General features: G+C 37.9%; 1 protein-coding gene across 1 annotated transcript in view; it reads left to right on the top strand.

Annotated features, from left to right (window-relative positions):
- LOC309719019 (transmembrane protein 132C) overlaps positions 1-12,022 on the top strand; it is a 305,935-nt gene that overhangs the window by 245,178 nt on the left and 48,735 nt on the right. The gene's annotated exons all lie outside the window — the stretch shown is intronic.

Raw genomic sequence — 12,022 nt, 5'->3', positions numbered from 1 at the left:
AGACGGTCGAGAGTTTACGTCAGTGCCCGGTTATATTTTAGATAAATGTCTATTTTAGATAAATTTTAGATTTCATCAAAGAGATGACAGAAGTAGAAAAATATAACTGATAAATGCAAAGCAGTGCTAAATATGATGGGACCGTCAATTTTCAACTAACAACTCATATAGATATTGAAAATAAGACATTGATGTATGACAGCAACATAGATCCTGATTGTAATTTCTTCAACAATAAGACAAATGAATGCAATTATTATACAAATGAGCAACTTAAAAAGGAATTCAAGGTAGAACAGGGTATAACAATGGTTCACTTTAATAGTCGAAGCTTATATGTAAACTTTCAATCCATCAAAGACTACATAACACAGTTTGAACAGCCATTCAATGTGATAGCCATATCGGAGACCTGGATAACTCCTGGAAAAGAAGACTTTAAAATAAATGGATATGAATTCCTTCATGTAGACAGGATCAACAAGAAAGGAGGTGGGGTGGCACTTTACATTGATAAAAACCTAAAGTACAAAAGAATGGGAAGAATGACAACTGTTATTGATGGAGTGATGGAATGTTTATCAGTGGAAATAAGTATGGAAAAAAGGAAAAACCTAATTGTCAGTTGTATATATAGAACACCAGGATCTAAGATTGAGATATTTAAGGATAATATGGAGGACTTATTTACAAATATAAATCAGAAAAGAATGTTTATTTGTGGGGACTTTAATATTGACTTATTGAATCCAAATCATAATAAGAGTACAGAACAATTTATTGATTCCATGTACAGCATCGGTTTATTTCCACTGATAACAAGACTGACCAGAATAACATCTCATTGTGCAACTCTATTAGATAATATATTTACAAATATAATAGAAGGAAAGATAAAAAGTGGGCTGTTAATCAATAATATAAGTGACCATTTACCAGTCTTTGCATCTTATAATTGCCATTATAAAGTGAACAACGATGGACATAAGATTATTTACAAAAGAATAAGAACAGAGAAGACATTAAATTGTCTTAGAAATGAACTTTTAAGGCAAGATTGGAATATTATATATGAACAAACAGAAGTTAATAAAGCTTACGAAGGATTTTTAAGAACATTTAACACATTGCTTGATAAAAACTGCACAGTAATTGAAATCAATAGGAAACACAACTATGCAGGAAGACCATGGATGACAAAAGGACTACAAAATGCCAGCAAAAAAAAGAATACCCTATATCGAGAATTCATAAAAAAAAGAACAATAGAAACTGAAATGAAGTATAAAACTTACAAAAATAAATTAACTAATATAATGAGATCCTGTAAAAGAGAGTATTACATTAAAAGGTTAGAACACAATAAAGATAACACAAGAGATATATGGAATGTATTGAACAGAATAATCAAAAATGAATCAAGGAATAATGATTACCCTGGGTACTTTATAGAAGGGACAAGAAGTATTAATAACATGGAAGAGATAGTAAATGGCTTTAATGAATTCTTCGTAAACATAGGGCCAAAACTGGCAGAAGAAATAAAGGTTGATGGAATAGAAAGGGACACTGGTGAAAATATTGAAAGGAATAGTAGCTCAATGTTTTTAAGAGCAGTGGAAGAGAAAGAGATTTATGACATAGTTAGAGGACTTAAGAGCAAAACCAGTACAGACTGGAATGATATTGATATGGTAACAGTAAAGACAGTTATTGATGGTATTGTAAAACCATTAAAATATATATTCAACTTGTCGTTTCAAACAGGAGTTTTTCCACAAAAAATGAAAGTTGCTTAAGTTATTCCCATTTACAAAACCGGTGAAAGGCATCATTTTACAAACTATAGACCAGTGTCAATACTCTCCCAGTTCTCTAAGATACTGGAAAAACTCTTCATAAAAAGATTTGACAGTTTTGTGGAAAAATATGAATTAATGACAGATAGTCAGTATGGGTTCAGAAGCAACAGATCAACAGCTTTGGCACTGATAGATTTAATGGAAAAGATAACGGAATGTATGGATAATAAGAGGTATGCGCTCGGAGTTTTCTTAGATCTAAAGAAGGCGTTTGATACTGTTAATCATGAAATTCTATTAAAAAAAACTGGAAAAGTACGGGTTTAGGGGAGTGGTTTTAGAATGGTTAAAAAGCTATGTAGGGAATAGGCAACAATATGTACAAATAAATGAATATAAATCTAATTTGATGGATATAGCTTGTGGAGTACCTCAAGGCTCAGTACTGGGTCCAAAAATGTTTATTATGTACTTAAATGATATCTGCAGAGTATCGGAGATTTTAAAGTTTGTAATATTTGCAGATGACACAAATATACTGTGTTCAGGTGTGGAATTGCCACAGGTTTTGGGGATGATCACACAGGAATTAATGATATTAACGAAGTGGTTTGATATAAATAAATTATCATTGAATCTAGATAAAACCAAATTCATGTTATTTGGAAACCAAAAGAAAAACATCAAAGTAGAAATATGTTTTGATAATGTATATTTAGAAAGAGTAAATGAAATAAAATTTCTTGGGGTGATCATTGACCACAAGCTCTGTTGGAAGCCACACATTACTTATGTTCGGGGGAAATTGGCACGGGGCATTGCCGTCCTGGGGAAAGCAAAGCATATGTTGGATCAGAAAGCACTGCACATTTTATACTGTGCTTTACTACTGCCATATATGAGCTACTGTGTAGAGGTCTGGGGAAACACATTCAAAAGTAACACACAAACAATAACTATAATACAGAAAAGGGCCATTAGATTAATAAATAATGTGGAGTACAGGGACCATACAAATGCACTCTTTGTCAAAATGCAAGCTATTAAATTCCAAGACTTGGTGAAGCTTAAAACAGCGCAAATAATGTATAAAGTAAGAAATAAATTGATTCCAAAAGAAATCTGTAAATTGTTCATAGAAAAAGAAGGTGGGTATAACTTAAGAGGGAAATGGAATTTAAAAATACAAAGTACTAGAACAACTTTAAGAACTACAGGGAGTGCAGAATTATTAGGCAAGTTGTATTTTTGAGGAATAATGTTATTATTGAACAACAACCATGTTCTCAATGAACCCAAAAAACTCATTAATATCAAAGCTGAATGATTTGGAAGTAGTTTTTAGTTTGTTTTTAGTTTTAGCTATTTTAGGGGGATATCTGTGTGTGCAGGTGACTATTACTGTGCATAATTATTAGGCAACTTAACAAAAAATAAATATATACCCATTTCAATTATTTATTTTTACCAGTGAAACCAATATAACATCTCCACATTCACAAATATACATTTCTGACATTCAAAAACAAAACAAAAACAAATCAGCGACCAATATAGCCACCTTTCTTTGCAAGGACACTCAAAAGCCTGCCATCCATGGATTCTGTCAGTGTTTTGATCTGTTCACCATCAACATTGCGTGCAGCAGCAACCACAGCCTCTCAGACACTGTTCAGAGAGGTGTACTGTTTTCCCTCCTTGTAAATCTCACATTTGATGATGGACCACAGGTTCTCAATGGGGTTCAGATCAGGTGAACAAGGAGGCCATGTCATTAGTTTTTCTTCTTTTATACCCTTTCTTGCCAGCCACGCTGTGGAGTACTTGGACGCGTGTGATGGAGCATTGTCCTGCATGAAAATCATGTTTTTCTTGAAGGATGCAGACTTCTTCCTGTACCACTGCTTGAAGGTGTCTTCCAGAAAGCCGCTGCATGAGTATTTTGTCCACTGGACAAAATACTCATGCAGCGGCTTTCTGGAAGACACCTTCTTCAAGCAGTATTTTGTCCAGTGGACAAAATACTCATTTGCCTAATAATTCTGCACTCCCTGTATGTCTATCTCAATTGCAGGAGTTAAATTATGGAACAGTCTAACAGAAGAAATAAAAGACAGTAAAAACATAAAACAGTTTAAAGTAAAATATAAAAACCTAATTTTAAATAATTATAAGAATGAAGAAAACGAGGTTAACCCAGGACGGTAATGTTGCTGGTAATGGTGTTGCGGTTCTTTTTCGGTTTTTTTGTTTTCGTTTGTTTGTTTTTCCATAACTTGTGTATCTGCAAATATACACATTCTGTATTTTTCATATGAAAGAAACTATACTGTGGTGGGGCTTGCTAATTTCTTGTTTTTGATTTATGTATGTTTTGCTTTGTTTTGCTTTACTTCATATGTTTCATATGTTGTTTGTTTAATTTAAGACAAAAAAAAAGAATTAAATGAATGAGAGGTAAAACTTGAGGGGGTAGGGACAAATAAGTAAATACTTCAGCCTATTCCTTTTCAAACAAATAATGGAATGATATTTTGTAATGATTGTGAAGGTACATGTTTGAAATGTTTGAAATAAAAATGAACTGAACTGAACTGAGATAGCAAGGAGCAGAGGTCTCAAGGTTGGAAAGTATGTCCACAACAGCTCACGTTTTTGCCACATGTATCACAAACCACGTCTCAGCTGTTTGTGGAGGTAAAATAAGTCCGCACATGACTCCCATTACGCTCAGCCATTGTTGTGAGTGCGCACGCCAAGGGGCTGCAAGACTTTTATACAGCCGTATTTCGCACACGACTATGAAAGCCGGAAGAGGAAGTAGTTCCTTTGAATGTAGACAATAAGAAAGTTATAGTTTCTTTCCACTGTGTTCCTGTTAATGATAAACTATAAATTTACCCTAAATTACTAAAATATCGATATTTTAATGTGAGAATCGATTCTAGAACATAAATGATTGGTATCGGAGGAATCGATATTTCAGGATCGATCCGCACATCACTATTAGTGATGCCTTGGTCAAGATCTGGGAGGAGACTCCCAGGACACTATCCATCATCTTAGTCAGGGCATTTCCTTCACGTTGTCAGCCATGCATAAAAGCAGATGGGGGGTGGGGGGCATACAAACTAATGATTTGCACTACCATTTTGAATTGCTGCAATGACATTTTGGCAAAGTGGACTGGCCTCTTTGGATTAACAAGAGAGAGCGAGGAGGCTCTTAAGGACTGTTTTGAGTCGACTGTGTGGGAGGTGATCTGTGACGACCATGGAGAGGACATCGACAGCCTTACTACATGCATTACTGACTATATTAATTTCTGTGTGGATAACACCGTACCTACCAGGACTGTACAGTGTTTCTCCAACAACAAACCTTGGATTACCCCAGAAATTAAAGCTGTCCTCAAGCAGAAGAGGAGGGCCTTCAAATCCAAAGACAAAGAGGAGTTGAAAAGGGTGCAGAGAGAGTTGAGGGGACTGATAAGGAATGGGAAGGACAGCTACAGGCAGAAGATGGAGAACCAGCTTCAACAAAACAACGTTGATGAAGTCTGGAGAGGCCTCAGAACCATCTCAGGCCACAAACAGCAGAACTCTCTGCCTGGGAGGGATGTGAGGTGGGCAAATGAACTGAATCATTTCTTCAACAGATTTGATTCAACCATGAGACAGTCTACAACATCGGCTGCAGACTCACCCACCCCCACTGCTGCTGTTCCACCTCTGACACCTCAGACACTTCACACCTCCTCTATTCACCCTGCTCACTCCTCCCCACCCCCAACAACAGCATCCAATACACACTCAACACAAGGCTCCAGCCTGTCTCTCTCAACCACCCAGGTTAGGAGGGAACTGAGGAGGATTAATGGCAAGAAGGCAGCGGGTCCAGATGGCATCAGCTCGAGGGTCGTCAGGTCCTGCGCGGACCAACTGTGTGGGGTGATGGAGCACCTCTTCAACCTGAGCCTGAGGTTGGGAAGAGTCCCACAGCTCTGGAAAACCTCCTGTGTTGTACCAGTGCCAAAGACTTCACGCCCCAAGGACCTCAACAGCTACAGGCCGGTGGCTCTGACATCCCACCTGATGAAGACCCTGGAGCGGTTGGTCCTGGCTCAGCTTTGGCGCCTAACAAGCTCATCACTGGACCCACTTCAGTTTGCCTACCAGCCTGGCATTGGAGCGGATGATGCCGTCATTCACCTCCTACATCGTTCCCTCGCTCACCTGGAGACCGCTGGAAGCACTGTGAGAATCATGTTCTTTGATTTCTCCAGTGCCTTCAACACCATTCTTCCCTCGGTTCTGAAGGACAAGCTGGAGAACTCTGGAGTGGACCATCACCTCACTACCTGGATTTTGGACTACCTCACCGACCGACCACAGTATGTGAGGACTCAGGGCTGTGTGTCGGACAGGGTCGTCTGCAGTACGGGGGCCCCACAGGGAACGGTTCTGGCTCCGTTCCTCTTCACCATCTACACTGCAGACTTCTCCCACAATTCCACCCAGTGCTTCCTGCAGAAGTTCTCTGATGACTCTGCAATAGTCGGCCTCATCACTGATGGGGACGACAAGGAGTACAGAGGACTGACTCAAGACTTTGTGGACTGGTGCCAGCTGAACTACCTCCAGATCAACGCCAGTAAAACCAAGGAGCTGGTGGTAGACTTCCGCAGGCACAAGCATTCTCCACTGCAACCACTGAACATCCAGGGTATGGACATTGAGGCTGTGGACAGCTACAGGTACCTTGGTGTTCATCTGAACAACAGACTGGACTGGACTCATAACTCAGACGCCCTCTACAGGAAAGGGCAGAGCAGGTTGTACCTGCTGCGGAGACTCAGGTCGTTTGGGGTGGAGGGCCCACTCCTGAAGACCTTCTATGACTCTGTGGTGGCTTCTGCTATCTTTTATGGTGTGGTCTGCTGGGGCGGCAGCATCTCTGCTGGGGACAGGAAGAGACTGAACAGGGTGATCCGAAGGGCCAGCTCTGTTCTAGGATGCCCTCTGGACCCAGTGGAGGTGGTGAGTGACAGGAGAACGGCGGCTAAGCTGTCATCCCTGTTGGACAACATCTCCCACCCCATGCAGCAGACTGTGACAGCACTGAGCAGCTCCTTCAGTGGGAGACTGCGGCACCCACGGTGTGGGACGGAGAGATTTCGCAGGTCTTTCCTCCCCACTGCTGTCAGACTCCACAACAAAGACTTTAACTGAACAAACACACACATCCACACATGTGCAATAACACTAAGTGCAATAATCCTTTCTGGCATCGTTGTATTTTTACTCAGATGTATATAGCATTCGTATTCTATTTTTATCTTATTGTATATTTTTATTCTATTTTATTCTACTGTATATAGTATATTATTTTATTCTATTCTGTACAGCTGTGTACTGTATTTATTCTTATTGTATTCTAATTTTTGCGTCATAACTTTTGCACTGTCCACTTCCTGCTGTGACAAAACAAATTTCCCACGTGTGGGACTAATAAAGGTTATCTTATCTTATCTTAAGCTGATATAGATACATAGATAGGTGTGTGTGTGTGTGTGTGTGTGTGTGCGTGTGTGTGCGTGTGTTAAACTATATATGTATATTGTAACTGATTTGAATTAGTAGAATTAGTGTGAAAATAAAAAAAGTAGAAATATCCTTAGTATATATAATTAAATGTGAGTAAAGAATATTAATATTATCCACGTGTGAAAATTAATTTAAGTAGTTACATGTAAAATACCCCGTAAAGCAATACATACACAGACATGAAAACAAATAGAAATGAGCAAAAAGACATGCACGCACGCACGCACGCACACACACACACACACACACACACACACACACAGAATGTCATACCGTTGATGTGTTTAATGGGTCTGTAGTAAATTGCAGCTAAGTGCCTTCAACAAATTTTCCTTCAGCAGCTGAGCCTTGACACACAGTGCATGTGTGTAAGCTCACATTGTTATGCTGAAAATACTTGGCTGGTGGCAGGAATGACGTAATAAATTGGAACTATATATATATATATATATACACACACACACACACACACACACACACACACACACACACACACGTATATAGTATCGGTAGATTTGTAGACACCTTGTCAAACACAGAGCAGAGATGTCAAATACCTTGTCATTTATATATATATATGTATATATACATATGTGTGTGTGTGTGTCACCATAGATATGTACAAACTATAAATGTTTCTAGAAAGAGTATATAAACCAAATTCCAGTGCAGCAAAACAACTTCAAAGAACCTCAATTAATGTACAAACCCTGTCTTGACAATGGCATTGGAGCAGAAATATGTTAAACACTAGATTTGCACACATGCACGCCTTTAATGACTTTAATGCTTAATTAACGCTGTATATGTATATATGTATTAAACAGTGTACAGGGTTGTATGACCTAAAATTTGTTTTACTAGCCTTCTGCTGTGGGATTTCGGTGTAGACGCATACATGCATGCAATATCGGCTTTCTGCTTTTCGGCCTTCTGAACTCTGGATGCATAAATATGTACAATAGCAAAAAAAATCTTTTCAGTCTTTCTCTGTTTTCTTTTGTACCACACTTTTTTATATCACAGCAAATATCAAGATGAACAGCGTGGGACTTTTACAGTGACAAATAACAACTGAACATTGATCATGATGGTCTTTGATGATTAAGTGCAACTTCATTGCTCTGACTAAACCAACGCAATTGTTTCTCTGTTGTATTTGTGCAAATACATACACGGAGGAATGAAATTCAATGATTGTATAATGACATGGGAATAGGGTCTGGATCAAATAACATTTGTTAATGGGGATATTGGGTACCTTCCTGATTAAAAGGCCAATTACTCCATTAACTATTCATCCTTTTAACTAAATGACTCATGTCAATAAATGGGATGCCTTTAATGCATTTTTGGGCCATTTGGTTGTTTGCTTTTAGTAAAGCACATGCTTGGTTTGGCCCAAATGTGTCAATATGTGCCTAGCTTTGTAAGTGTGTGCCATGTATTTAATATAGCCAAAGGGCTATAGGCTGATTAAATGACTGCTTTGAATTTAAAACAGTGTCCTGTTGCTTTGGGTATAGAAGAAATTCTATCATGTCTTAGTGTGTTAACATCATTCAGTTTAATGTATTCAAACTCAGAAAGTCATGGATGGCTAGCCCTCATTTGCAATCATGTGACATGATTTTGTTTTTTCATTTTTACAGGTAAAGGCACCAAACACAGTCTGTTTTCTTTATACTGATAAAATTGTTCCTTCAAAATAAAAGAACAAGTAGACTTGCTGCAGAACCCTTTCTTACTCTTCTAGTAAAATGGACTGTAGTGTATGATGCATTTATTTCCCAAAAATAGAAATTTAAATTCTTTAAGGGCAGTAGCAGAAGGAACGGGGTGGGTGAGGGTGGGGGATGGGGGTGGATGGGACTTATGCCACAGGGTTTGCAAGACTGTGGTTAGAGGTCAAAAAAAGTGCAAACGGATGACAAGAGTTGTATATGTTCCAAAAATGTCCCCCAAATAAGAAACTTGACAATTTAAGAAATGAAGAGAATAGCAGATAGGGTAGATATGTTGTCATTTATATGTGTGTTTTTAAGCATGTGTTAATATCTTTGTGTTAATTGTTTGTCTGTATTTTCATTTTGATGGAAAGAAATTCTGGTATTTTATGTGCGAGTGTGTGTAAAAAGGAGAGAGACGGAAAGAGAGTGGGTGAAGATCAGCAGAGGAGAAGTAAGGAGAGTCAGAAAGAGAAATGCTTACAAACCCATATTGTAAGTTGGAATTGAATTTATACAGAAGAGCAAAATGCTCACATTTTTTACTGTGTCAACTATTTTGCTCTTTGTGTGTGTGTGTTACTGATGGGTGGTCTCGCTCTAGTTGCTTCACTTGAAGTTGCACATTCTCACACGCATGCATGCATGGCTAAACTTTGCTGAGGAGGGAGGCCGTTCCCTAGACTTTATTTTTTCTTTGTAACATGCACATACAAACATATTTGTCAGTGCATAGGTTTAAGTGCACACACACACACACACACACACACAGTCTCTTGCTCCCTCTTGCCAAATATGTGTATATATGTGTACATGAGTGAGACTCTTATGCATAAACAGACACACATACCCATGCACAGGTGTTGTCAGGAACCTACATGAAATCACACAAAAACGCATTCATTCATACATACAAATACTTGCCACATTTACCACCCATTCACACACTTGCTCTGAGCTTATCTCAGTGCAGTGTGCAGCGGCTTTTGAAGGCAGTAGGGGAGCCAGTTGTTGACGAGCCACTTAATAATTCCCATGGACAGGCATGAAATTCTTTCCTTTTCTTTCTCTGGCTCTTTTTCTGTCTCCTTTACAGTTGCTCTAATATCCCTCTTCGTGTTATGTTTTATCTGCTAATTTTCACATTCTCTATTTTCTGAAAATTTGTTCTCATTCATTCATTTTTCTGTTTTCTCTATTTTTGCATCTTTTTACTTTTTGTTCTGACAAAATTTCTTTTGAAAAATGTATGGACTATATTTTTTGTCAAAAACACAGTGTCCAACAGTGCTGTTTCATATTGCAGATTGCATAATGACCAGGTAAGGGTTTTTTTTCTGTTTGAGGTCTTTCTTCCCCATACACGCTCTGAAATGATACCTTCAATCTCTTTCTGTTTCTGGAGAGAGGAAATCCAATGAGTAAGGCTCTTTTTTTGCTGACACATTGTTAAGTTTAGTTTGAGTTTGGTGGTATGTAATGGTGACTATATATGTTATGACATGTCCTTATACTCTCAAAAAGAATGAAAAGCTTTAGCCTTATCCTGCCAATTCTATTTCTTTCAATAGCTTTCACACAGACCAAGAGAAATTTTACAAACCCTTATCACTCCAGTCAGTTTGAGACACTAATAGCAGATGCAGCAGATGCAGCAATAGTTCCCATGTCATCAAAACACATATTCATGAATAGAACAAACACTATAAGATATTTGCATAATGCAGAGCTAGCTTAGCTCGCCCTCAAACAAAGAATGAGTATTCTCACTTAACTCGTAATTTCTGTTTCTGCTAAGCTAAAAATACAGGTGAAAATTCAAACACCTCCACGGACAGTGGAACTGAAGACCCGGTGGATTTGTTTCATTTATGATGGCAATAGGAAAATCCTTAGCATATTGCACAGCCAGTGAGACTAAAATTAGCATGAGATTTAATTGTATAGATACAGGACAGAGGTTTGTCAAAATGTTAATGCTCAGGGAAAATTAAACTCAGGTCAGTTTGATACTGTATGTAACAAAGGATTAAATCATTTCAAAAATCTTGAAATTTGAAAGTCACTAGTAAAATATAGTTAAATAAAGAGTAAAGCACTTTTCTTTCTCTGAAATTACATAATGCTTTATAAGGTATCAACTACCTAAAATACGCATTAAAATGTCTGTTTGGAAAGACTGGGAGTCAACTTGTGCCAGATTTTCCGTGACTTCTTATTTCTCAAGATGTCCACTTCTTAACTATCCTAGTAAGGTAAACTTTAAAAACATCAAATATTTTTACAGGATAATGTGAATAACTGGCTTTATTTCTATACCATAGCTGGATATTCGTCTAGAAGATGCACGCACACATAATTGTGACTGTGCCAAATCAAATAACTGTATCATAGCCTTGCTCTAAGTTTAACTGTTTCATCATCATTCAAATGTTGGCAAGTCCCGTTTTTGTGCCTATAGTATAAAAAGCAGAGATATAAACGTAGTATTTATGGCACTACTGTGGCGAGTGCCTCAGGATACTGCACACATTTTATCATACATATATATAGACATACAGAAAAACAGACACATTATCTACTGTTCTGGTTATTTTATAAAGCCCATCTGCTGCTTCTTCCACCTCAGGGCAGATAAAGAATATTATTGCTGGTTACCTGTGCGTAAACAGTGTTTTTATTAAATGGGATTGTGTGTGGATCAGAAGTCCTATTCGTGTGTGTGTGTGTGTGTGTGTGTGTGTGTGTGTGACATCTTATTCTACTTATTTAGTTGCACTTATTTTCGATACAGTACACAGAATTTGCCTCTGAGCTTGAAACTGTTTCTGAGCAATGTTGTTCCTTTATAGTGAATAAAATGGCCTAAACTAAATATCAGAGATTT

The sequence above is a fragment of the Aulonocara stuartgranti genome (genome assembly GCF_965226115.1).
Source record: "Aulonocara stuartgranti genome assembly, chromosome: 12".
Lineage (NCBI taxonomy): Eukaryota > Metazoa > Chordata > Actinopteri > Cichliformes > Cichlidae > Aulonocara > Aulonocara stuartgranti.
The sequence above is the reverse complement of the archived record's forward strand: the minus strand, read 5'-3'. Positions and strand labels throughout refer to the sequence as shown.